Source organism: Dromaius novaehollandiae, chromosome 12 (genome assembly GCF_036370855.1).
Source record: "Dromaius novaehollandiae isolate bDroNov1 chromosome 12, bDroNov1.hap1, whole genome shotgun sequence".
In the NCBI taxonomy this organism is placed as follows: domain Eukaryota; kingdom Metazoa; phylum Chordata; class Aves; order Casuariiformes; family Dromaiidae; genus Dromaius; species Dromaius novaehollandiae.
Window position 1 is genome coordinate 23,476,618 of NC_088109.1, and position 26,832 is coordinate 23,503,449.

At 39.2% G+C, this 26,832-nt stretch overlaps 1 protein-coding gene across 1 annotated transcript in view; it reads left to right on the forward strand.

Annotated features, from left to right (window-relative positions):
* Window positions 1–3,099: 3,099 nt before the first annotated feature.
* Window positions 3,100–26,832, forward strand: part of CNTN6 (contactin 6) — a 164,021-nt gene continuing 140,288 nt past the window's right edge. Inside the window, exon 1 of the mRNA XM_026111054.2 lies at window positions 3,100–3,533. The gene's annotated coding sequence lies outside the window, so the exon portion shown is untranslated. The remainder of the gene's footprint in view (window positions 3,534–26,832) is intronic.

Sequence of the window (26,832 nt, forward strand, 5' to 3'; positions counted from 1 at the left end):
AGACGGCACTGCCTGAATAAAACACACAGTGGGATGCAATCTTATTCCTTTGTTCAAGTGGGTTTCATCTTCATCCTTAAATTTTGCCTTTGTGATCATAGGGACTAGCTCAAGGACAAGTTGCTGTTTGAGCACAGCAGAAAAAGTCCAGATCCTATTAGTCCTTGATCTAATTCACTTACAATGTTGCTGAAGACACTCAGACGGATTTGATCTTCTACTATGTCTAAAGAAGAGATAGAAAGACTGAAATCTACAGCCCACAAGAAGTCAGCAGTAAGCCAGAAAGCTCTATTCCTTTTTGAAGGTATACTGACAGCATTTACAAAAAAATGCATGTATTATTTGAAGGCATTTCCAATTTTTACAGAGAAAATATAGAGAACATGTCTTCCAGACTTTCTCAGAATTTCCTCAGGAAACACCTTGGCCCGACACCTGCTGATTCACTTCTGTCTTCCAGCTTACATTGTAGATTCAACCTATCTTCTAGTTTATAGACTAGATCCTATCGGTGAGTTATTTCAGTGTCCTGAAAGGTACGCAAGGACATTGTGCAATTCATTCTGAGCTCTGGAAATTTTTGCCTGTTCATCAACCAGTGCCAACTTTTGGGGTAACCGGAATCCCATCCTAAATTGCTTTACAATACAGCAGCAACTGCTCCTGCTCTGATACTATCAAAACCCAGACATAAATAGCAAGTAGGTTTAATAGTTGAAATGAATGGTTTAAGGGGGTTCTGACTCCTGGAAATAGAGTAAGGTAATACGTTTTAAAGTAGGCTTTTTGATCTGTGTTTTAAAAAACAACTGTTGGATAGCTTTTTCTGCTAAAATATGGCAAACCTTCCAAAGTGAAATATTTGGCAAAGAAATGTCAATGAAAATTTGTTTTGAAAGAAAATTAGGGAAAAACACAACATTTTGGTAACATTTAAATGTTCTATCTTGACCTTTAGGAACAGACTGTTTTGATATTCAATTTTAACATCACTTTCTGCTTCATTTCTAAGAGATATGGGCATAATCTTTGATAGAGTATACCATACTCTTCAGAAATTCTAATTCAGAACTTCACAAGCTCTAATAATGCACAATTCAGAGATTCAGAAGTTCAAAATTGAGCAGTATTTAAATGTTCCAGTCTTTCCAGAAAATCAAAAACACTTGGTCATCTTCAAATAGATAATCTACCTTTAGAATAAAGGGACATTTCTAAAATGTTTGTTTACAATCTCAGTTGGAACTGAAAAAGTTTTGACACCATTAGTTTCCCCAGCAACCAAGAAGTCCTGTTCCCAGACAGTCTTATTAGACAATCAATGTATAGGCAAAATCATTTGTTTCAATAGAGAAAAGATTTGATTTTTAATACACTTTTGAAATTGGCAACAAGAAGAATGGCTTAATCTGTTGTAAGGAAGTCTTCCTCTATTTACTCTTGATACAAATTAGAAAAAGCACTCCCATTATTTAAAAGAAAAATTTTAATGAGGAAATAACTAAAATTCCATTTCAAATTTTGTTCCTAATTAAAAATAGGACTGCTAATTATAATGCCTGTCTACTTCAGAAGGTGCTGCAAGGCTTAATTAATTGTCGGTACAGCTCATTTGAGATGCTCACATGATGGAAGTGTGAAATTGCTTATGTTAATCAAGAGGGTGGTTATGTGCACACTGCACAGGAGGGGGAGCGCTCAGCGCCCCGGCCCTGGGGCTGCCACGCTACCTGTGGCATTTATCTGCAAGTCCCGCTGCCACCACACTGACGGTCTTCCTGCCTTTAACCATGTCTTTCTGCAGTACCCTCCGACTACCTGCAATCCTGTTGTTCCCATTTCACAAATGAAGAACAGACAAGGACAGATGAGGCACTTCTGAGGGCATACGGGAAACCCTCGAGGGAGATTCAGTTGAACCTAGGTCTCTTAAATCAGCCTGCATCCAATGAACTGTTCTTCCCCTGCGGACAAATGATAGAAACATCCTCAGAGCACATGCTCTCCTCTACTTTTAGGAGAGACCATCTCTTCACCTTCTCTTCTGCTACAGTTATTTCACCGTTCTTCAAAGGTGTCTTAACAAAATAGCCATTTCAAGTGAAAGTAAACTTACCATCACAAGCAGTCCCTCTGGGTGGGCTAATGATTGGCTGAGGACAAAGCACAAAGGCTCAGATGCAGAGGAATGACCCATTATGCTTGAGCACGTCCACACTAAAACGGGGAGAGGGAGGAGGCAGCCTGAAATGACTGGTATTGCAGCAGGTATTGCAGCGGGGCCATTGAGGCTACATGGGAGTAGGTACATGAACACTTCAAACTCCTGGTGCAAGCTCTCTGAAATCAGCAGTTATGCTGGAAACAGAGGCTATCTGCTGAATCGTTCCATGTTTATAAGTGGGGTAAATTCAAACTAGGTAAAGAAGATACACACTGCTATTCTTTTTCCAAATTCTTATTTTGGTCTACTTGACACATGCATGCCTCTGTGTGTTTCTGCCACCTGACTTCCACTTCCTCTCAACTTGCCATTGTTCAGATGGGCATGCAATTAATCCCATTACGAACTAATGGATTTACACTGAGATTACATTAAAATGTGGTGAAGCAATGCCTGTGACACAGTTGCATGTTTTTTGGAAGAAACATTCTGAAAACTGCTGTTTCCACTTTCCTCCCCTGTGAATACAAATAACTTTTGCTTACTAAGGGAAAGGCATTCCCTCGTCTGAGCTTTCCATTTGATCTTGCTGAAGCAATCCCAAGAGGAACAGTGGAAATCTAAGAAGGTTTGGAGTTTACATGTAATCAGGATTTATGTCTGTGCTGCTTTAGATAAGCAAGCCTTTCCTTCTTTATTTTAAATGCAAAATATGGAAGGGGTAGTTAATTGTTTCATGAGTACAGTCAGTACTGGAATATAATCTGAGTGTAAACGTGCATCCTATGAGCTTAATTTTATGGGGTGCATGAAATAAATGTCGGACCAAGAACCAAACAAAATTATTTCCATTCCTGTTCTAAATCTAATACTGAGTGGTGACCCAGTTTTCAAGAGGAGAGGTTTTCTGATTACCTGACAGGAGCTCGTATTTGTATGAAAAGAACAGTAAGAGCACATTTAATCTTTTATGCTACTAGTATGACAGCTGTGCTTTCGCTCTCTCAGCTTGCTTGAAGGATGATTAGTACATAGCTAATTTTTATACATTCAAGATTTCTAGATAGCAATATTCATAAACTGTAGTAGCTCTGTGTATCTGATCCAAGCACTAATTGTGTGGGTCCTATCACGAATACAGCGGGAAAGCAGTGTATTTCACGGTTAATACCAGAGAAGAGACACGCAATGCTCAGTGGATAAAAGGCTTGTAGTCCCAGCTGGGAAAATAGTTCCATTATCTCCCAGCTGCATAGACATTCCATACGGCTCCGTTCTGCCTCGATGAACACTGTGGCTTGCTGAGAGCTTCAAACAGTTCTGCAGAAAATTGTAAAGATCCTGAGACATTTCACTGTTAAGATCTGTAAGTACAGAATTGTGCCGTCTACTGCAACGTGAATGATGCTGGGGGAACTGCATTTTCTGTTTTTTTTCTCAGTAAATTTCATTAGCATAAGGGGTAGACAATGAAGAAAATTCACTGCTGTTATTTATGCTATGTTTCTATAAATTGCTGATGCTCCAAATGTATTTATTCTTGAAAGAGAAAAATATAGTGAATTTGTATGCATGTGAGGTTTGAGTCAAACATTACAGAAGACTGTGCTTGTAACAGACACTACAGGTATATTTTTTGAGTAGATCACAGCTCTGTGCTGCAGTAAAACGGACAACAGAGAGGATGACAGTGCTAATTTTGGCACTTTCATATGACTTTGTACTGCATATTAAAAGATGAGGTGGGTTATGATAGTCATCTAATTTCTACCAGCAGAAGGCGTAAAGGCAATAAACACAAATCTCCAGAAAATGTAAGTCCTTAAAAGAAAGTTTTCCCTGTTGCTTTTTTTAAACAATTAAAAAAAAAATCAAGGTTACAGTATATACTGAATTTCAGTTTTGCGTCCAATGAATTGCAAAGTAGTTCTAGGTTTAGTGCAGTCATTTATTTATAGTGTATGACACAGCTTCAAAGGAAATATAATACTTTATAAAAAGTTTTGAAAGTTTGTGGTTCCAGAAACAAGCAACTGTTTGACTAGTGCTTTCTGTTAAATTGTATACTCCCATAGTGCTGTTTGGGTGAATGCTCAGATTCAGACAGTTATTGCATGTATAAAGGGTCCCCTCTCACAGCCTTTGCACAATCAGGCTGAACGCTAACAATTTCCTGCAGCACTCACAGAGTACTTGTGTATTTGAATGATTAAACAAGAAGTAAACACTCTGCAGCCTATTTAAATAACAGTTACTTGTCCTTTATTTGACATTGCAACAATTTACAGATAAAAATTAAGAGGCAAAAGCAGATTATTTACTTCTTTAAGGTAGCCTTTTCTTCCCCCCCGCCTTCCCTTCTCCTCCCCACCCAAGAGGGGAAGATTGCCAGACTACTTCCAACATCTGAAAAGTTCTACAAGTCGTGTGTGTGTGTGTGTGTGTGTGTGTGTGTCTGTGTGTCTGTGTGTGTGTACGTGAATGTGAGCGAGAGAAAATAAACCCTGCAGTCCTTGTAATTCCAAGCACCACAACACCACAAATAACGTATCTTCATCAGCCAGCTTTGGCTCTGGTGCTCCAGAGGCACTCTGTCAATGTTTCATGTTCCATGAGTCTCTGCTTCAGAGGTTTTATGACACTAAGAAGTCCCACATCAGTACCTATATGAAGTTAGCAACTATCATATATCACATTTTATTGTTTTAAAAAGAAAAATAAAACACACCAATATATGCAACTATTGTTTTCAAATGCTGGTGAGGTACTGATGGCCATGCATTAGAAATGTTACCTTTCATGTTGAGGATAAAATTATAAATGATGTACAACAACTTAAGTGCTTTAAATCAAAGAGGAGACATCTCTTTTCCTTTTCTTCCAGCTTTACGATTAGAATTAAGAAGGTTTGTGGTGCATAATAAGCTACCCTAAAATTAATTTCTTGTTGTTGAAGCAAATATTTCCATCACAAAACAAGGTGCCAGCCTCCCAAAGGAGACTTTAAACAGAAAGTTGTGTGTTTGCATTATGGGGTATGAAACACTATTTGTATTTGAACAGAAAATTTTCATTAGGAGAAGGTTTGTCCCTGTATTGTGGGCATACAGAAATACATCAGCTCTTCAAAATGGCTTTCAAGGATTATTTTTTTTTAACTGTATCAACTGCATGCTACTACAAGACAACATTCCTTTTAAAATCTTGACTGAATTTATTCAAGAGAATTGCCACAGATCCCCTTCTACTAATCCTCGACCAGAGGTCAGTTAAATGCTGCTCACCTTCCTGATGTGAGGCTTGCTCAGGGAAACTGGGACAAAAAAGGCATCTTAATTCTACTGTGCTGCTCAGAGTCAGTGCTCAAATACTCTGACTCTGCCCCTCAGGTGCAGCCAGACCCTCCTGACTTGCCACAGAGAAGCAAACTAAAAGAACTCTCTTTAAGAGGATGAACACCAAAAAGACTGGCTCAAGAAGTCCTTTATTCTTTCTTACCAAAGGCTTCAGTTAAAGTGGATTATAAATAGATACACGAGAAAATTTATAGCCTAGTCTTCTGTATTCTCTCTTTAAAAAGTGAAGGCACAAATAACTTCAGGCACAGTTTTGTAACTACAGTTACCTGCACCTGCAGTTACTGTCTCCGGGACTACAAAAAACCTAATCTGTGGGAACACACTAGTATTTAGACCATCAAGTGACCTTATTTCCATTCATGAACTGGCAGGCATTTGCAAGTCTCCCTTATTTACACAAAGTCTTTCTACAAATGAAGGATATGCAAGAAAAAATACTGCACCATTAAAAAGAAAATCAAGTATCTTTGAATAGCTTAATGACAGAAGATAAAAATAACCCCTAGCAAAGCAGATCAGGACGCTGTACTTCTATAGTTGCCAGTCTTGATGAGAGATAGTGGGATGTGCAGCAGGTGCGAGACAAGTCACCAAAGGCCAGAAGACATTATCTTGCTGTTAGGAGGCTGCTAAACAGACTAGATAAACAAAGTGTTGGCAAAACAGTTTTTCACAAAGACAAACATGGGAATTTGCACACACCTGTTTACAGGTTTCAGGATCTCCAGATTGAGGTGGGAAGGAAAAGTCAGATTTTTGCCATACCTTTCTGCTCCCAACTCCACATCCTTTCCCCAGAGAAGTGCCAGCTAAGGCATCTGACTCACATCTGCCAGGCCCTCTGCCCAGCTGCAATATTTTAACACAGTGGGGTTTGCCTGACTGATCATGTACAGCTGATTAGCGGTTTCTTCTGCTTTTACTCTTGAGGACAAAAGGTGTTTTCACCCATTTGTTCAGGGACTGTAAAATTAATTGTCCCATTGTAGTCAAAGAGATAATTAAAGACTCTTAACAGCTCACTTCATTTTTAGTAATCTGCCTTACCAAACTGCTTCTCTGATGTTTCTTCAGCAATGTTTTACCAAGATCTTACTATGTCTGTGACTTCACTGCTAAGTTAAGTCAGGGAATTCACCTCTACCTACCCCTGAAGTGAGGGTGTCCCTAAGCCAGATTCTTCCCTATAGTTTCTGTCATCTTCATGTAGTGACTCTTGCCCATTTGAGGTTTTTTGGCATAGCTGGATGCCGAGATCTTCTAGCATTCTTTCCCAGGCAATCTGACCAGCTTCAGAAATTGTGGGAAGGGCACAACAGGAGAAACATCAGCCTTGAAATGATCTTTTTTGAGCTCTCCTGATGGAGGCAGTGGTTCTCAGCAGGACTGAGCCTCGCCAAGATACACAAACCTTTGTTCACAGCATATCTAAAGCTGGACAGAGGTTTATACATGCACAAGGTGACCTTGTGAGGGGCAAAAAGTAACTGTTTAGGAAGGACCTGCCCCTAATAATGTGAAGAAGGGAAACAACAAAATTGTGAATCACTGACACACAAAAAGGAATCACTTTTCTATCAGTAAATGATTGGGTTTTTCATGAATGCAGCAATCTCTGTGCTGTGAGGACAGGAGACAGATGATCTCTCCCCTGTACTGCTAGCAGCAGCTGTGCACCATTTAGTCAGGTTACATGTTATTGGCATATTTCCTGTTTGTTCTCCCCCCCGCCCCACCCTATCAGTCAGTATTACAAACCTTCTATATTACTATCCCTTGGGTTTGTGTTGTTATTTGGTCAACTTATTTCCTGGACAGCTATTGAGCATGGCTCTGTCTACACTGGAGACATTCTCTAGCCACATCCATCTAGCTTACACCAGCTTGGCTCGGCAGGCTCCAGCAGTGGGAGTCCTGCAATACACCACTGCCACCAAATCCTCCCACCTTCTCGTGACTGGATTCTGCTCATCATCTGAACGGAGCTGGGGACTTGTACTGCCACCATATTTCCCCTACACCCCCACCCCCGCTTCCAGCACATACTATCTGAACATGCTGGAGCCTTTGCTACCTGTCCCTGTGGTCCTTCCCTTTCCCTTTCCAAAATGTTGCAGGAGGCATTTCAGGCCCATTTGGAGTTTGTGGCAGTGGGGAGCTAAGGGGACTGACTGACAGTCTGTGAGTAAATATCCAGGTAACAAGTATATCCTGTGGTGCCAGTGTGGGGCTCTTTTGGGGGGTTCTTTGTATTTTGTTTTTTCTGCAAAAGAAAAACTACCTATCATGCAGCACTCTGAAAAACAATTGAGAGAGAGAGAGGGACAAGCAGGAGGGAGGGGGAGAGAAGAACAATTTACTTCACTTAGACCTTCTAATACGTTTCTAGCCTATAAAGACAAGAAGAATGAATAAAGACGGTCAGAAGCACAGTTTGTTTTATTAAAATTCTTGACAGCATCTGCTGTAATGCTCTTGTTAAAAGAAATGGAAAACAGCAAAAAGATGAAACAGTGTTATGTCCTTGCTCTCTACCCAACACAGTAATATGGGAACCAATATAATTGGCTTCTAGATAACTGTTTTTATTAGCTATATACAAATATGGGCAACCTAGCTGCCTATGTATGCCTCCTGTGTGTCTGATCACAGCTCCTCTCAGAGGCCTCTCAAACAAATAAAAAGGATGCTACCAAATTTTTGTAAATTATGTACTGTCCTTTCTTCAGAATAGGTTGGTGTGATTACCAAAAGGATCCTTTTTATATATGAGATTCCTCAGGTTAAATCTGAGAATGATTTTATATTTTTTTAATGAATTACACTTTGTGGGCATCACCACATTGTGGATCATGAGGATTGCAGCTCTGTGGCAATGTTTGTGAGGACTGTTATTAAACTTGTGCCATGGGAAATGGCTGGCTGGAAAACAAGAATCCTATGCTATCAAAAATGCTGTAATTTTATTCATTTCCATTTTAGTGTAGAAGATGAGGTCTTTTCAGAGGCTGGAGTATCTCAGAATAGCTAGGAGTCTGGGAATGAGGGCTATCATCAATGTGTGCAATCCTTTGATGTGCAAAAGATCAGTGATTAATTTGCTACCCTGGATCAGACAGATTACCCTCTGCTGCTCTTGCTGAACCTTTGTCTTGAAGGTTTTTCAGGGTTTAGATGATCAAAACTAGGGAGAGATCTCCCCAGAACAGGCAGTAGTCTGTGATAAGACAATCTGCATGGATACAAGAGATCACTATTCTGGCAGAGCAGAAATTTCAACACCACTCATAATCTTATGCCTAAACTCCTGACTGTTCTGGAATCTCTCTTTGGCAGAAGTTTCCCCATGTATTTGAGATCTCTTCCCACAGAAAATTCTGTGAGACTGGTGTACTTCTGGTACACCACTTCTGGTACTTCTGTGTCAGGATTGTTCTTATTATACTGAACTGTTGAACAGTGTGTGTTTCACAGTGTTCAAACTCCACCGCTAATAGACTTGGGGACAAGGAGAAATTCTTGTATCCAGCTAATGAGGAAACATTCCCTGTTCTGGGTAGAAGACATGTCAGGCTGGATTGTCAGCAAGCTTAAGGCAACTGCTTTTCACCAGCACCTTTTTTTCTTCATATTATTAACATTGGAAATAATTAAAGAACCTAACTGGGCAGAAGACCTGCACTCAGTTTCCTAGTATCAAAATGAGTTTTCAAATGTTTTGCAATTATTTCCCCATCAAGCATAGCCTTTGCTTTTGTGCATTTCAGACTTCACCCTATCCCACTGCCTCGTCCATTCCCAGGTTGGTCCACCAAAAGCACGTATGGCTGGACCACAGAAAATGTGCATCTATTTCTGAAATCCTGGTATATCATATACTTTACCAGTCCAGGTCCATTTCTCCCAGACATTCTCCGACAAGCAGAGCATACACTAAGTGTGCCGTATACAGCATATAGATGTTACCTTTGCTGTGAGAAATGGGGATTAAAAGCACTGAAGTTTCTGCAACTTCATCTCTTCAAGCAGTTTCTGATAATCCTACCATGAAATTACAAAAACAGCAGGACCACAGTAAACCTCGCTATACATTTCACTTCCTCCATTTATAAAGGAATACAGATAAAATGTAGATTTTTATCACCTAAATTAAACAGCTATTCTGCATGGCCTATACAGCACTCTGCATGGACTCAGTTTCCCATCCCTAAGTTGAAGAATCTAGATAATCTTGATGGTGTGCATGCCAGACAGAATTTGGACTTATTTGCAGTGACCCACACACCTTCTGTGCATTTCCCAGTTTCTTACAGCTTCCAAGGAGTTTGTCCTTGAGCCAAGTAAACAAAAACAGGCATGTTATTTGCACTGTGAGACTGTTCTCCACAGAGAAAGTATACACAGTCTTTGGAGAGTCAAGCTGTGCATCCAAGCTGATCTCCAGTATAGTTGTTTATCATACTTCATGCCTCAGTTGCAGTCTCTGGCATGTCTAGCAGCAGTCACTATTATAAAAACAATTTCTAATGCATGCTTTAGACTCAAATAAGCCTTGGCCGATAACTGATTTGCATTGCTTCATTTTGCATACTGTATTGTAACTGCTGCCTGGTATTGCAACATTTAAGCTCTCTTCAAAGTGGTGATGTTAATTTCCTTAATTCAGGCACTTATTCCAAAATGGTTTCATTTTCTTTTGGATGATAATAACAGGAAAGTTCTGCAATCACCAGCGGATCTGGGGATAGTGGAGATTCTGCAAAATCACCTCTCTCCCAGAAATTGTTTTGTCTGCTGTTTTAACAAGAGCACTTAGGCTTCACAGCAGGTTAGAGGTTTTACCCCTATTATACTCACTTAAACTGCCACCTTTGTCTCAGCACTGACATCATTATCTATGACATATTGCTGAAGGCTCTCAACAGAGGTGACCCAGTCCTTTCTGGAGCTATCATACAAAGCTAAAAGCTATATATATTTTTAACCCTCTTCTTTCTAATATTACTCACCCTCAAGGTGCTATACATGCAGTTCTAACTTCACTGCCTGAAGTCCCCTCTGGTCCCACTCTGTCCACTGCACTCAAGAATTGGGCCTATATTTTCTGTCTTGGCTCACTTTCCCCACCAAAAGATCCATACTAAATAGCAATATTTACTAACTATATAAATGTGTAATGCCTGACCAGCTGTGTAGCCATCTGTTTGGAGAGGTCACAGCCACAGACAAGAGACCTATCAGAGGGATCCTACTACACTTAAAAGGAAAATCTTCCTTTCCTCTACAGTTCGAGTAGGAATAGTTACTCAGCTATTTCTTTGCAAAAATCCTGCATAAGAAGTAGAAAAAAACACAAAGAAAGAATGCATTCTTCAGTGAAAGAATTCTTATAGAAACAAATATTCTAGTTTAACTGTTGCAGCAGAAGGGAATGGTTCTTTCAGATTTGCTGTCATTACTGTTAAAGTACCAAGCAACTCAGACCAGGATAAGGCCACTATTGTACTAGTAGTTTACAAATATTTCCCACAAAATAACCCCTGTCCCAGGCAGAAGGTGTTCCTTAGTGATTAGAAATGGCATCTAATTCATGTCCTGAAACATGTCAGGACATCGCTGTCCTGAAATGCAAAAATAAAAGAATTCTATTATTTAGTTCATAAGGATATCTCAGAATATCCTAGCTTTACCACTGCTAGATGAAGGCTGCTGACTCTTGTAGCCCTCTCTGTCACATAAGCCCTTCTTTTCGATGCTTTCTGGGAGAACTGATCAAAGGGCTATAATTTTGGTGTACTGTTTGGCCACTTTTCTGTATGTATTTCTGTCTACTTATGGGATCATTTCACCCCTAGTGCTGCCACCTATACCACAAATACCAGGTCATGCTGCAAGGACTGCCCTTACTGCAGCAGCAGGAATGCTTCATGCCCCACTGCTATACAATTTTCAGGTTTTGTCTGCATCTGAGACATCACCTAGGCTTTTAGTAGCAGCCTGAAGCAAAGGAGAATCCTGGCTTATGAACCTATTTACAATTACTGCATTTCCAGCCTAGGAATAAACTGCTCTTAACCTAAATACTCCTCTGAGGACACTGAGCTTGGGGGAAGAAACATAACTGTGTTGTTTCTACTGCAAATGGAATTGAGTAGGAATAAGTAAACCTAACACACACTGGATAACTCTAGAAAGACATCAGGAAAACAGCTGGAAAGTTGGTGGGGAGGTAGAAAGAACAGTGGTAAACATAGCTAAACAATAATGGCCTCTTTATATTGTACTAACTGTAATGTTTTCAAATAAAACATATACTACTGTGGCTATGAAGATTGTAAAGACATCTAAAGCAAAAGCTTTGTCCAAATGCAGCCCATTACCTAATATCACAAGGAAGAGTAAAACTTCAGCTTGTTAAAGCCCTACCTTAGAGAAGCAGATGGAAGAGCCAGGCCGCTGGGGAAGCCCACAGGGACTGCTGCGAGTTGGGCACGGCATCCGCGACACCCCCGCAGCGTGCCCCTGCACACCAGGCGGCCAGCGGAAGTTATTTGCTCCCCCAGCTCCCAGCGCACAGGTCTGCGTGGGGCTGCAGGGAGGCAAGGGCCCCACGTCTCTCCGTACCCAGGAAAGGAGGAGAGGTGGGCTACAGGGCCAGAAGCACTGCTGGCCCAATCCCGGTGCAGGCAGGGCAGCACCACATCCACAGCAAAGCCGTGGAGGACTACAGATGTCTCAGGGCTCGTCTCTTACGTAGGGGAAAGCTCAGGAAAGCATAAGCAAGGGCCCAAGAGCTAAAACAAGACTAAGGAATTAAAAGCGTGGAGGGGGAAGGGGAGATTCATGCACAGGCCAAAGCATTAATGGGCTCACTGAAGGCACTTGTAGAAATGGGCCTAAAAATCCTGTGATAGCTACATATGCGTGGGGAAAGAGTACTACATCCAGCTAGATAAATCAGTATTTCCACTGATTTACTCAACAGAATAAAAACTGTTTTGCCCTAACTTTTCAAGAAAACACTGAATAATTAATTTGGCAAACTAAAAAGTGATAAAAACAAACAAACCAACATGGGCAAAGTTCATTAGTGCAATAAGTAGAGTAGGGGGTACATTTTGATCATTCAAATCTGACATAAAGCATGTTCACTATGAGCTGATATAGAATTCACTGCTAAATTTGCAGGGAAAATATTCTGGTTTTTAAGCAAATCTACTTAGGTCAGCCAGGGTCTACCACTAAATCTTAGAGCACATTTAAAATGTAGAGCCTTAAGGGAAGGTTACTGGTATTTTGGAATGCTCTGAGGAATTCTATAGGGAATGCCATTAGGTATCACTCTGTACTTGAGGTATTTCAGCATTAATTGTACAGCTTTACTGAGAGGTTACTAGTTTTAAAGTTAGTCTTATTGAAGGCGTTGAATAACGGATAATGTTTAACTTTGGGTTAGGAATTGGAAGACATAGGCAAGATACCCAAAATCAAACTTAAATCAGTAACTGGTAGAATAGAAAGTATGTATGAAATATATGAACTTACAAAAAGTGCCTTGCTTACTGATGCAGGTAAAATATAAGTGACTAACCATTTCACAGCTTTACCTCTTTGTCTCTCTGAGTGTCTCAGCAAAATTGATTCAAAACCCATCTAAGCCCTGAAGGGAATTATGAGGAAACCACTTTGTTTGACACTGCTGAGATGGTCATTTCAAAAACCAGAGCAACCAACAGCAATATCCAAAAAAAGGACGATACTCTGACTAACCAGGGGTCTCTGTTAAGTGTAATGAAGTACAAAGTACTTCAATAAGGACAACCCACTCATACCTGCAGATACAGTAGTATTTTGGGGAAAAAAACCACAACTTAGAAACTGATTGTGAAGTACTATAAGGCTTTCTTTTTTCTTTTCTTTCTTTTCCCCAAAGAAGTTTCTAATGCTTGCTAAATCTGAAATGTCATTGACAATTCACACAAAAAAAATTCCCTTAGGAATATAATTTGGGTAAGAAATTATTTATATATATGCTGAGAGGCAGAAACACTGCCAGAAGTCTCTGAAAGTAAGTCCTCAGAACTCTGCTCCCTGGTGTTACTGAAAACATCAGCAGCAAATGCTCTAATGGCACAAAAGAATTTCATTGTCTGAAGAAACGCTGCTTTCCACAGAACCGCTGAAGTGGCACTCATTAGAAAATTAATTCAGGGCATTGAACTGAGAAATATTAAGGAGGAAGAAAAACTTAAAATGCAAGAAAGAATGAAAAAAGGATAATCCTGAAGATGCTAGTCATTGGTGATTTGCTAGAATCTGCTGCAAATAGTAACACAACAGAACATTGCACTCTTTTTTTGTAAATAAGGCAAAAACCAAACATATGAAACCGTGATATGTATCATATATATCTGGGTGACCTCTGAATATATATTTGTGACCTCTGAACTGCTAAAGAATAATAAAGAAATTTAAGTATAAGCACCGTTGAAATAAAACCAGGTGAGATCCTTCTTATTAATTCCTTATTTCTTATTAATTCCTTCATGGCCAGACTCACATATCAAAACTATATTTACCAAATGAGTAGGCTGAAAATAGAAAGTTCATTTAAGAAAATACATCAGTGAAAGCATGTTTTTAATAAAATCTTGTAAGGAATCTTAATTGCAGAATTTTTGCCCTTTTTTCTTTTATCAGTTCTAAAATAACAGTTGTTGCACCTAAGAAGTGCTTAATTCTCCACACTCTGGGCAGATGTTCCCACCAGTGCAAGCAGGAGCCCTATTTTCCTTTACATTATTTGCAGGCAGAGGGTCAGAGATGCCTATTTGCTCTGCAAGAGGCAGACTCTCGGGGGGTGGGGGGTGCGCACGCACGTGTGCACACACACGCACACGAAAGTTAATAGCTAGTCTAGCACTTCGGTATTTCGTCATACAAATAAAAAGAACTGATGCCTGAAATGGCATCCACATACACATCCAGTAATAAGTGGCAAGCTCAAGGCAAGAGGGGCAGAATTTCTGGAAACAAGCCATGTATGGTCTCACATTACAGAAATTTTTTCCAATTTCTAAGGGTCACATCAGGCTCTAAAGGAAGAGAGGAGTCTTCGTCTCACCTCCTTTTTTTCACCTGCATGGCGATGCCTTAGAAAATGAGCTGTACCCCAAGGCAGAGGACTAACATGAAGGAAGGGGCTGTGCACTTGCAAGCTCTCTTCCTCATGGCTGTGTACTTCCCATGCACCTCTCCTGTCCATGCAGATGTCTAAAGCTGCTCGACGTGGATTGTAAATATAATTTTTTTTTTTTACTTTACAAACTGGCAAATTTCATTTCTAGAACTGACTTCATCAGCAGCATGTAGGACTTTTTTCTTAACTGACTAGCTAAAGTTGATATTTCAACTGAATGTGGGATTGCTTGTGAAGGAGAGAATTTTAAAAGGGCATTCGGAGGACAGCAAAAGTTTAATCTAAATCCCTGGGGTCTGGTTATGGCAGTAGTATTAGTCTGAGACCATCTTAGGGCCATCTCTTGTAACTTTTCTTTGACTTGCTTTTGCCAGCACACATAGAGTTAACAGTGTCAGGCACAGTAATCAGTATAATAGCTAAAAATTACACCACTCCTGGAAAAATAGTAATGCCAGTGGCCCGCACTTTGAATGAGCCAGGACCTTGAATGTGCCAGACTACAGGCTCAGACTTCCCAGTGTCATCTCCTCAGTGTATAGTGCTAATAGCGATAGACCAAAAATGACAACAATCGTTGTTCCAACAGCCGTGTCAACAGTGAAGAAAGAGAATTGCCTGCTGACTTTTATCCCTGCCTCTGATGCAGCAGGGGTGACTGCTGGAAACCTGCTGTGGCAAATCACCCAAATCTCTCGCAAATCTAACTGAGAAAATTGAGTTACTGAGTTTCCAGAACCTTGCCCAAGCTTCAGCGCTTGTCCCAACACGGCAGTGCCCAGTGCGGCGCAGCTGGAGAGTCGAGCCAGCTCTGATATCAGAGGTACCGTCAGCACAGGGAACTCACATTTATATAGCTTGTTCCAGAAAAGAACGCAGATGTGGAAAGATCTGAGATCTAATAGCAAGACCATGTAATGTGTCCAGCATGAAAGCCTCACAGATTTATGCAGAACGAGTATATTTTTCAGTCTGTCATACCTGGCTGACAACCATAGCTTTAATTGTATTTTTAACTTTCTTTTACTGGTCATTTCTACACCCAGTTTAGTGGCTGCTTTTTGTGTTAAGTTTAATAGCTGTATACATTATTACAAATGTACTATTGCCTGTCACAACATTTGTACCATTTCACTTATTACGAACAATATGGTATCCAATTCGATGATTTATCAGCATCCATTCTCAGACGCTTACTACTGAAGTGGGCAATCACACAGTGGATCACACAGTCTGCAGCCTGGTGAACATATCTGGGTAAGGTATAGTCAAATGAACTATTTATTATATATCTATTATATAGTATCAAATGGACAGCATGAATGTGACTGCAGTGAAGGCATTCATAATTGATAGGCCACATTCTGCCATGCAACATAAATCACTGAAATAATTCTTATAAAATATTGGTGCCCTAGTCTCATTTACCAAAAGGTGTGTAAAGTAATAAACTGGCTCAAATGCTCCCTCTGCTGGATAGAATAATAGTAATTAATACTACCTACTAATTAATACCCGCAATAACAGAGTTGTTTGTGCCTCACCTCCCTAGTTTAAGGATCAGTAGTTTCTATTTTGTGTCTACATAAGTAACGTGCACCCACAGTCCATCTAGTTAAAAAAAAATCAAGATTCAGCCAAGCACAAAAACATTACTGCATATCCAATCACTAGCCTGTCTCTGAACAAAGTCTTTCTGCCATATAATCTTCCACCCATATGCTCCTGATTTTTAAAAACGAAAATTCATACTTCTAAGACTTCTAAATATCCGTAGAGATCAAGGAAATGCACAAAAAGCCTTTCTGTTAGTAGAGTAGGGGCATCTCAGAACGGTGAATGGGACAGATTCAAAAGAAGAAAGGTTCTTGCACAAACATTCCGTGAGTAGCTAAATCCTAGCAGGGCTAAACTGCACAACATTACTAACCATTTTGGCACTGATCCAGGAATCACCTATGTAAGCTGATGAGCAACTGCCTCGAAGTCACAGGTGCGACCCATAACACTTAAAGCTAAGCCCACTCTGAAGCCTCGCACTGTACTGCAGTATAGGCTGCTCACCAGCAGTGTACTGGCATAAAGCAAGGGCACAGGGCACGAAAGAGGCAGTGGGAGACGCTGGCCTCCAGGAAACGTGTCCCAGTAACAGACGTGTCCCTTCAGAGCACACTTCTGGAGAACGCTGTAGGTCTTGTAACAAGCTGCTGGAAAAGTGGGTCATCATTTCACAGGATAGGCGCACCTAATGTCCGTAATGTCCCTGTGGTGGGGAACAGCTGGACATCGTACTAATGCCCATGTCTAGTATGGTCATGAGGTGGGCAAGAGAAACAATGAGCAAAGGCCAATCTTGAACATTCTTGAAGGTGTATCATGAAATTAGCATAACTTCTGAGAGATTGATGTAATTCCTGTAACAAGAGGTTTTATCTTGGGGCAGGGAAAGTCACCAGATAATCTCTCAGCATCCCTGTCAGGCTTATTTCAGATGTTGCAATGATAGACTTTGCATTTGTTTCCCTTTAGCTTTCACTGTTGTAATTGAATACATATGTCTAACTTGCTGTCAAAGTCTGTTACCAGTTTTTAGCCACCACTGCAAATAGTATATTGGCCTTGGTGAAACACAATCTGCATCCAAAATAAAAATTTCTGTGTTTCCATAAACCCACATGAGGCTTCTCTGGGTCTGAGCACCTCTGTGAACATGTATCATGGCTCTCCTTATTGTGAATATTATTTTAACTTATTTTGGAGACAGGGAAAAGCTTTCATGACTTGCCTAGGAGTAAAGCACTGTAGTACATTCATATAGATAAGTATCAGCGTACCCAGATTTGACCTTGAGAAAGCGTTAGACCATTCCAGGTCTGTGTCTGACTTTACAAAATGATTACCATGGTCAGCCATTGGACAGCTCTAGATAAAACTCCTGGCCTCCTTGTTCCTTCCTTGTTCCCAAAGAGCATTAGAAGTGATTTGATTTAAGCTACTGTCTGTCTCTGGTGGATTTTTAAGTGCAAATATTCAAGTGAAGAGGGCTTTCCAGTTTCACCATGATTCACAAAAACTTTCTCTTCTTCAAAACTACGCAAACTCCGGATTTCAGAAAACAGGTAATTGTGCAAAATGATCACCATGAACTGACTTTTCTTCCGCAGTTTCCCTCAGCTGTATCAATGATAGTAAACCACTAACATCTCACAATGGAAATGTGGCAATGGACCTTTACAGAACTGTATCGCAATGACAGTCTGATGGCAAAAGGTGCTGGGGAGCTTTGTGGTATACCTCAATGCCGAAATTCCTGCTTGAACTGATTTGCAGGGTTTTCTCAATCATACACAAGAAGCAGACAAGGTGAACCCTAGTCTGTTTCTCGGAATTTGATTGCACTGTTGAGAACTGTTTCTAATGACTATACTTTTAAAAGACCACAGTGGAGATTTCTGTTTTCTTTTTATTTTAGTGTTTTGGAGAAACAGTAACGCTTTGCTTTTGGGTAAAATTCAAATCAATGCAAACCTCATAACCCAATAAAATTTTATAGATTGTTATCCAATATATAATTTGTTACACAATATCGATGTGCCTTCTCTTTACTGAGACATAAAGACTTTACTTTTGTAAGGTTGATTTTATGAGAAGGGCGTATGAAGGAATAACCTCTCATACACATCATGCCATAAACTAAATTATCCTTACCCTAGATCATTTATTATGTTGTAGCAGCCTAATCGGACCAAAATAAACAGACACAAAGTGCCTCAAATTTTCTTCAAGGCACTTTTATTTATATTATCGCAGTCTTTTGCTTGTAGCTTCATAGGTTGGCCACATGGATTCTTCGGTGGATAACATGAGATGCTCTGAGCAATAACTGAAGAAAACTTACGAGGCTGTAAACCTCATGCAAGCAGCTTTTTCACTCTTGCATCACCTATCAGAGGATGTGAGCTAGACAAGATGTTAAGTATAGTTACATATATTATGTTTATTTTCTGGTAGTTACTTGCTGCTGGGTAGGACTAATATGAGAAAGGGTAAGTAGCCTTCACTTCCCCAATACATCTGTGCAAGGGGTAGTGAGATATAGATCATCGTAACTTTTGTGATTTGGGTCAAGAGGCTGAGAGGGTTGGAAATCTCTCCAGAAAGAATGATACCTACAGTACTCGTGAGATACATTGTAAGGTATCGTACTTAGTACAAAGATATTCTTTCTCTAATATAAAATTTCTCTTTGAAACATACATTGACCTGTACACACTTTTTTTGCCAGTGTAGTTCCAAAGAAAAGGAGTAGCACTTTGGAATAATTGAGACTTCTTTCCTTTTCCCATTTCCCTTTTCATCCTATCCTATCCTATCCTATCCTATCCTATCCTAATTTTTTTTCTTTGAGACAGACACAGAAGCATAAAATCAGCTTTTACTCTGTAGGTCTTGCTTGAAGTATGAGGGTACTGACCTACAGATACACAGATGGAGTATAAGCCTATTTACTGCAATGTGATTGTATCATAAGCTAAGTGAAGATCCTAATCTTTAGAAAGCTAATCCAAATCTTACTAAAGTCAATGAGATATGTTTCCCTGACTTTCATAAGGCTGAATCAGACCCTGTATGCTGTTTATTAGCTACATTAATTACTGTGTGGTTTACCCTCCACGTAATGTACTGTAGTTGATATATTCTGATGTATACAGATATTGAAATACATGTTGATGATCTTGCACACTGATGAAAACTGATTTGCTTATTAGGGAAATAAAAGCTAAAGACAGTGGATCCCTTCAGACCTAGTACTTGCTATTTCCCCTAATAAATGATAGGCTTTTCAAGGAGGTGCAGACCAAGAGAGGAATATAGCCCATCTATTTGTTACTCTTAGTCTAGAACTGGTGGAAAATTTGATTTGTGTGACTATGTAGTAACAATATTGTTTTATATGTCAAGAAAAAAAAAATAGTCCATTATTTAGATCATCATCAGTAAATGAATGTTTTCAAGAATGAAATGCAGCTCCATCATCTTCTTAGCATCTCTATTCAATCTCCTAAACTCTTGTTGAACCCATAACATATGCGGCTAGAGAAAATCCTGGATTGTGAGAGAGGCTGAGCCAACGACTGGAGTGACATGCATTGTAACATCAGCAGAAGTTATTAGTGCCTACAAGCAATTTATGAGTGCAATCAAATATGTGGATGACAAGAAGCTGGGGAAGAGCTGCAGTATCCCAGGAACAATCTGCATTATTAAGAACATAACTCTGGTGAAAGTATGATTAGCATAAAAAACTGCAGACACTTCACTCCAAGATCCTCCTCAATGTCTCTTCTTCAAAACAGGAAGTGCATTTAAACCCATTAGTGACTGAACTCTGTTTTGAGGTTTTATAAATGGAATTCCAAGTAAACACATAGAACCTTATTGATAGAACAGCTTTACCGGTATACAAAACTGCAAGTGAACTCTTACAATAATTTTTGTAGAATCATTGGGAAGGGTTAGATGGGTTTGGAAAAGCATTCGATTTCAGCTTTTTTGGCTCTTTTATAGTATACTACTTCCATACATTCATCCATAGCTTTGAGTGGCAAAGAAACAACTAGCTTGTTGGTAGGCTAGTAGGCCATTACTGGGACAAATCTTCATGTCCAAGCCAAACTCACCAGAAACAATCTTAAACGTGGCAGAATCAGTACAGTCTCAGGAAAAGGATGCAGAGAGATTGCAAATGAAGACTTTCTTGTTAATATGTTTTGGATCCCTGCTTCATAGAAATACCCACCAAATGAGAAGACGGGAGTATGACCATGGGATTTTGACTGTTCAGATCCACTAATCAAACTACTCTTTCAGATTCACTAATCAAACTACTCTTTCAAATGAAAGAATCTTCTAATATATAGTCCCCGTTTCACAGAACATCTAAATATATGCTTTACATTTAATGCTAGAGTGATCCTGCAACTACAGCACAGAATGCAAATGAGCACCCGAAAATATACTAATTAGCAGCCTCTACTGCCAAGTAAGGACCAACCATTCCACAAACTTAGCAGCATACAGACTCTGAAGCAGACACCGTTCATTCTAAAAAGACCCGTAAATTCAGTGATTTCCTTGAACAAATCCTTTGTGTTCCTCCTCATGTCCTCTGGCCAGATACATGAGCAATATTAACAGCCAGACCCTGGTTTTGCAGATAATTTGCCTTTTAGCACATTTACTAAATGTAAGGAAAATTTTGGCTGTTGACTTTATTTTTATAGATGTGAAAAATGTCAATATGATTGTTTATTAAGAAGAAATGTACTCCAGGATATATTGTGACAGAATGTTTTCTTGTTCCACACATATTTGCAATTGTTGTGGCTTAAAACAATGGGCAATCTTTCTGAGAGGTGTGGGAAAATCACATGCTTTAATAGTAAAACCAAAAGGTAGAACTTGGTTCTGATTTGAGATAAAGAAATATCCCTTTTATTATTAGAAGATTGATTTTGATATTCTTAAAGTCTGTTAAAACAACAGTAAGAATAGTTTACAAAAACCAAATAGTCTGATGCAGGTATGAGATCACAAAGAAAGTAGGTGCTTTCTGTATCATTGTCAAAAGGCAAAGTTTGTTCTTGAGTTAGGGTCCTATAGACCTGCATATGGTTGTGAAGGCTTGAGGAAATCTGCATGAGGATTACTATACGCAGGTTGAATCATTCTGATATCTGTGAGAGGATTTTGCAGCATCTTCAGTTGTTCCTGCTATTGTATTACTATGCATTAATTTATAGCATAGAGAGTGTTTCTCCATATTGCTGAGGACTGAAATGAAGGTGTGACTAGCTTGTGTATTCAGTCATTGGTAATTATGATTTCACTTGGCAAGCGATGTATTCTTGACCAGGTTATGAATGTTACTTAGAGATGCTATAGGTCTCCATTGTATGGATATGGTTATATTCAGTACCTCCAGGCATACTGTTTGAGAGTAGCAGGCAAGGAAGGCCTTGAAGAATATGCAAACAATGGATCTGCCTTCCAAAATCGTGAATTTATACTAACACAAAGAGAATGGGATTATGCAGTCCCCCAAGAGCAAGACAATGAACAAGATGAAAGTGAGAAAATGCTTTTTCTTAGTTCCTTATGAATTAATTCGTAATAAACTACATTTCCAGTTCTTTAAGCACCTAAAAAAAGAGTAAAAATCTAGTCTTAGATCGACATGGAGGATCTTGACTGCAATACTCCATTCTCCCTACAAGAACATACTCCATCTGAGAAACAAACAAAATCCCAGCACTATCAGCTGAATTTCATGATTCACATCAGCAGGAATTCCTATTCCTCTTTGAAAAACAAAGCTGTGAGAGGCTGAAATGAGCCACATAAATCTTGGAAGAAAATCTGGCCTTAAACATTTATTTTACCACTCTGGAAATATGGCCATGTATGGATCAAAAATGCAGCAACTGTTTAAACAGTACACAGAAATGTTTAGGATAGAAAATACAGACCAGGAGAACAAAAGAGGAATAGGTAACAGCTAATTATGCAGACTGAATTTTGGCCATCATCCCTTAATTGACACTACTATAATAACCAAAACTTTAGGATTTCTTCAGTATGTTAATAGGACTCTAGTTTATTTCTGAGCGCTATTATAGCTTACCTAGATCCTCAGAACAATTCTGTGTTGAGGGTTTCATATAGTTCCCCAGAACCTAGTTATATTTTGGGGTACTTAATCAACAGAATCATTTTTTTTTGCAAAATAAGTTTTCCTCAAAATGGCCTTGAGTAAGATAGCGATGTGTTTAATTCACTACCATTTCTTTTTTTGCATTATAACTGATCACTTGGCATTGTGCAATTTCCCCTCCATTATTCTCTGGGATTCAAACAACATATTTCAGTGCGTAAAAAAGAGTCTAAATGAAAGTGCTGAATATAAGAGGCTTCTCAGAGCATTGATGTTATAAGAAAACAGTTTAAAGTCCTATTAGTTTTCAATATACAGTCTAACAGATGAGAAAACAGAGCAGAAACAAACGGAGGTTCTGCCTCTAGAAAAAAAATGCAATCCCAGTAAAAATCACTTCCTAAATATTTATATCTAGTCATGGCCAAGTTTTGATACAGGTAGCCTTGATGGACATTCACATTTGAGAATGGTACATTTTTAGAATTGATACATTTTAAGTAAGTGCATACATTAAAGCTAAAGTTATCCTAAATATTATCTTTCTATGAATTAGGAAATCCTAAGTAAAATCACTATTATCTAACTGCAGATAAATTTAAAGGCTTTTTCTTCCAAATCTCTTTAGTCCTGACTCCTGAGTGGTGTAAATTAGCATGGATCCATAAAGCTCAAAGCTATTTCTTTTTACACCACTGCAGCATCCAACCCTGTTTACCTGTCAAAATATGAGAACACCTCCAGAATAGTAAGCTCAAGTTCAAATCTCTTTGGTGTACCCAGTAAGAGGAAACATTCATAAACACTGATTACTATTCAAGCTAACATTTTGTCTTTCTAACATATTCTGAATCTATATAATTTGTCTGCTGCATATCCAGCAGATGCAAATATATTGATACTTGCATGTGTGACTTGTTTAGAGTGCAGTATAATTATCAAGAAATAAAATCAATTTTTAACAAATAATCTGCTATGTGCAAAATGGGAGTCCAGTGGTAATTAATGTAATAAAATGTATTAATGTTTATCTCTTTCTTTTACCCACTTGGTGACACTTGATAAGGTCTGCCTTCTGAATGATCAAATAGCTCATACATGAGTCCTAGAAAACAGGATGGATTGCAAAAGAAATTCATTAAGAAACAAACAAAAATCAACTAATCTTAGGCCTAGAATTACATCATAATTTCTAAGCATCATGATACAATTGGTCTATGTGGCGTGAACTGACTTTGAAGTGACTTTGAAGGAACTTAGATGCATCTACAGAATTCTAGGGAAAGAGAAAGACATAGATAACTGTAGAAAAAAGGAAAAGCGATTCATCTTATTTTAAACCTGCCAAATATTCCTCTGCAGTAAGAGAAGCCTCTAACCTTGTGCTTTTATTTAGATCACGTCAACATGTGCTTTTCTGTATATATTCAATAACATGCTCATAATCATGTATTTTCTTTACAAATTACCAATTTAAATAGAAAAGGAAGTTCTGCACCTCTATAAGCTTTACTCTGCTTTGAAACATGATAGTCTTCTAAAAACCAAAACAGTATTAAATGTCTGTGCATGGCAAGCTGCTTAAGAAAGACATGGCTATTTATTTTTTATTAAATACTAATAAATGATTTATCTTCAGAGCCTTATTTGAGAATAGCAGACCTTCTGTTCACTCAATTCAGACTCAGTTGGGCAGGGAAGCATTAGCCAATTTCAAAACCTTCACTCTTCCTCCTATACAGCTTGGGCTGGTGTGTGTGCTACAGTCCTCAGGTAGGCATTGTCCTTTACACACTGCTCCTTGTCTCAGAGGTGCAAAGACAAATGAGTCTTCAAGCAGCTCTGTCTGGTAATTCTGCTTGGACCATGCTATCACTTGAAAGCCCAGTCAGTGCCATGCGTGGGTACTGCAAATGAGAACAGGGCTGTGGGCTCCTTTCATCTCTGCCTTCCCACGGAAAGAGAAAATACTCAGAGATTGTTCCCTGACAGACACTGCTTTCCTGATCAGCCTTTGCAAAGACCACACATGGTCTGCATGAGAAGAGCCATCATGGAAAATTTTTTAGGACTCAACATAGAGACAAGGACAAGTCATAGTCTGAACATACACGTTCAGGAGCATATCAAATACAGCTTCCCTGACAGCTTCTTGCTTTGACATGTTTTCCATGCCACTGGACAACCATAATCCATTTCCCTTTGACACAGAATTGTCAGAGCAGCAGTCTATTTCATTTTCTTCCATTCACAGCAGCAACTCCTAACTGTCGTACAAACTGTCTCACCTTACACCAGAAGAACTGGGCTCTAAGCAGTCTGCAAGCATTACAGGAACAAGCAGCAGAATCCTATAACTCTGTCCAGTGTAATGTGCTGTTTTTCCTCTGGTTATTCAGTTCGTAATCATTCTGTCAACTCTAGAGTCTTCTACACCTCTCCCTCATTATAGCAACAGAAAACCTTCTATAGAAAAAGTACTTGATTTGGTGAGGCCATTAGGAACTCCATCACTTTTCTCCTTGGCTTTCATCTCAAGGATTTTTTTTTTTTCTGGATTCCACCACAATCCAGATCAGTCGTTGGAGCAGAATAGGTAATTTATACAGATATTCCTGTCTCCAGATCAGCTTGATCAGTGTCTAGACACTAATATAATCACTCTCTCTGATTGCTGGATTGATTATTCTACTTGTATATTCACTGCTCTATAACTCAAGATATACAGATCACACGGAATTAAGTTCAATCTCATATAGAAACCTGCTGATTCTTTTCTTCTGTACTTGGTTATCAAGGAGATTTTACGTAATAGTAATAAGCAGAAATAGTATCACCAAGAAGGAATGGATTGGTAAAGATCACCATTTCATGCTGAATCATTTGCTTGTTAAACAACAAGCCCTGAAATTAAGTCTCCCTCCTGACACACATGCATGCACATATGCATGCAAATAAAATTATTACAGAATTCATCTTAGGCAAAAATAATGGACAGGTATGGTTCAGCTAATCTTAAAGTCACCCTGGCATTATAGTCCTGCCTGGTTGTATTTCTATTATTTAGTATTCAACCTAGTCTCATTGCTGGCCGGTTCAAATTCACCTAACCTACTGCTATTTGTGTCCTCCTGCATCAGCACAGAAACAGACCAGGCCTCCTTATTTATTGCTACGAAGCAATGTACGGCTATTACAAAATCTAAATATTCCCTGACAGCTCTGGGGAAATCCAAGGCTAATAATTTACATTCATAGTGCTGCTAGTATTTTCTGCCAGGCTGAATACCAGTTGTTAATAATTTGGCATATTCCCAGGTTCTTTTCTAAAATTAGCTTTGCTTTCACTTTTTGTTTTATTTACAAATATTAACTCTGATGCATGAATTCCTGATGCAGGAGTGGCAAGCAGACACACTATTCCCCTTTGGAAGACATTTCTCTAAGACCTTAGTTCAAAAGAGCACTTCTCTAATACTTCAAAAAGGACTGAACTCACTTATGTTTTGCAGAACTGCATACTCACTTTTGGAAGAAAGTTTAAAAGGAGAATCTCATTTACAAATTTGACTGTCATAAAGTAAAACTCATTTGGGACAGCCACCAGAAAACATGCCGAATGTGCCTAAAGCTCTTTTTCTCTTAGACGTTTTGCTTGCCTCTCCTCTTCCTTCCTCCACCCTACACCCTCTTCGAAGGAAAGACAGCAGCCTACAATCACACTGTATTAGCTGCTGGGGAATGCCCACGGGTGCTTGCCCTGAGCCTGGGATCCACAAAAACCAGTCTGAATTACTTCTTTGGCTCATGTATACTTTTCTCATTCCACATGGCTGTAGTAGCTCGTGAGTAGATGACACACTTCCAAGGTTAAACCACAATCCAAGCGGAGGAATGAGGTCCTTTTTGGTTTGGGGTTTGATCTTTACAGGATAACCAGCATGTTATATCTCGATGTAAAATCCTACTGGACACAAGACACTCATCATTCTTTACAGCAACTAGGATGTTAAATATCAGTAGATCAAGCTGAATTTCTTTTTTTCCAGGGTAGGTCTTTTTTCAGCCATACATGCATGTATCTCTATCTATACGTAAAGAGGTAGTCCAAAGGGCCAAAACTGTTGCTAGATTCCAGAAGAACATGTTAAATGTTTTGTTGCCACTGTTCCTGGTTGAGGAAACTCATTCTGTTTCAGATGAGTTTAAATGTCTTTTGCAATCAGAAGGGTGTAAATGTGGGCATCTTGGCCCGATACAGTGCTTCAGGAAAGCTGATTGCAAGCTCTCTCATGAAATCCCTCTCATCATGATACTGGAATTTCTTTAGCCTTATCCTTCCTGGGAGAGGGAGACTATATCACTTGCCCAAGTGAAGAGAAGATTACAAGTA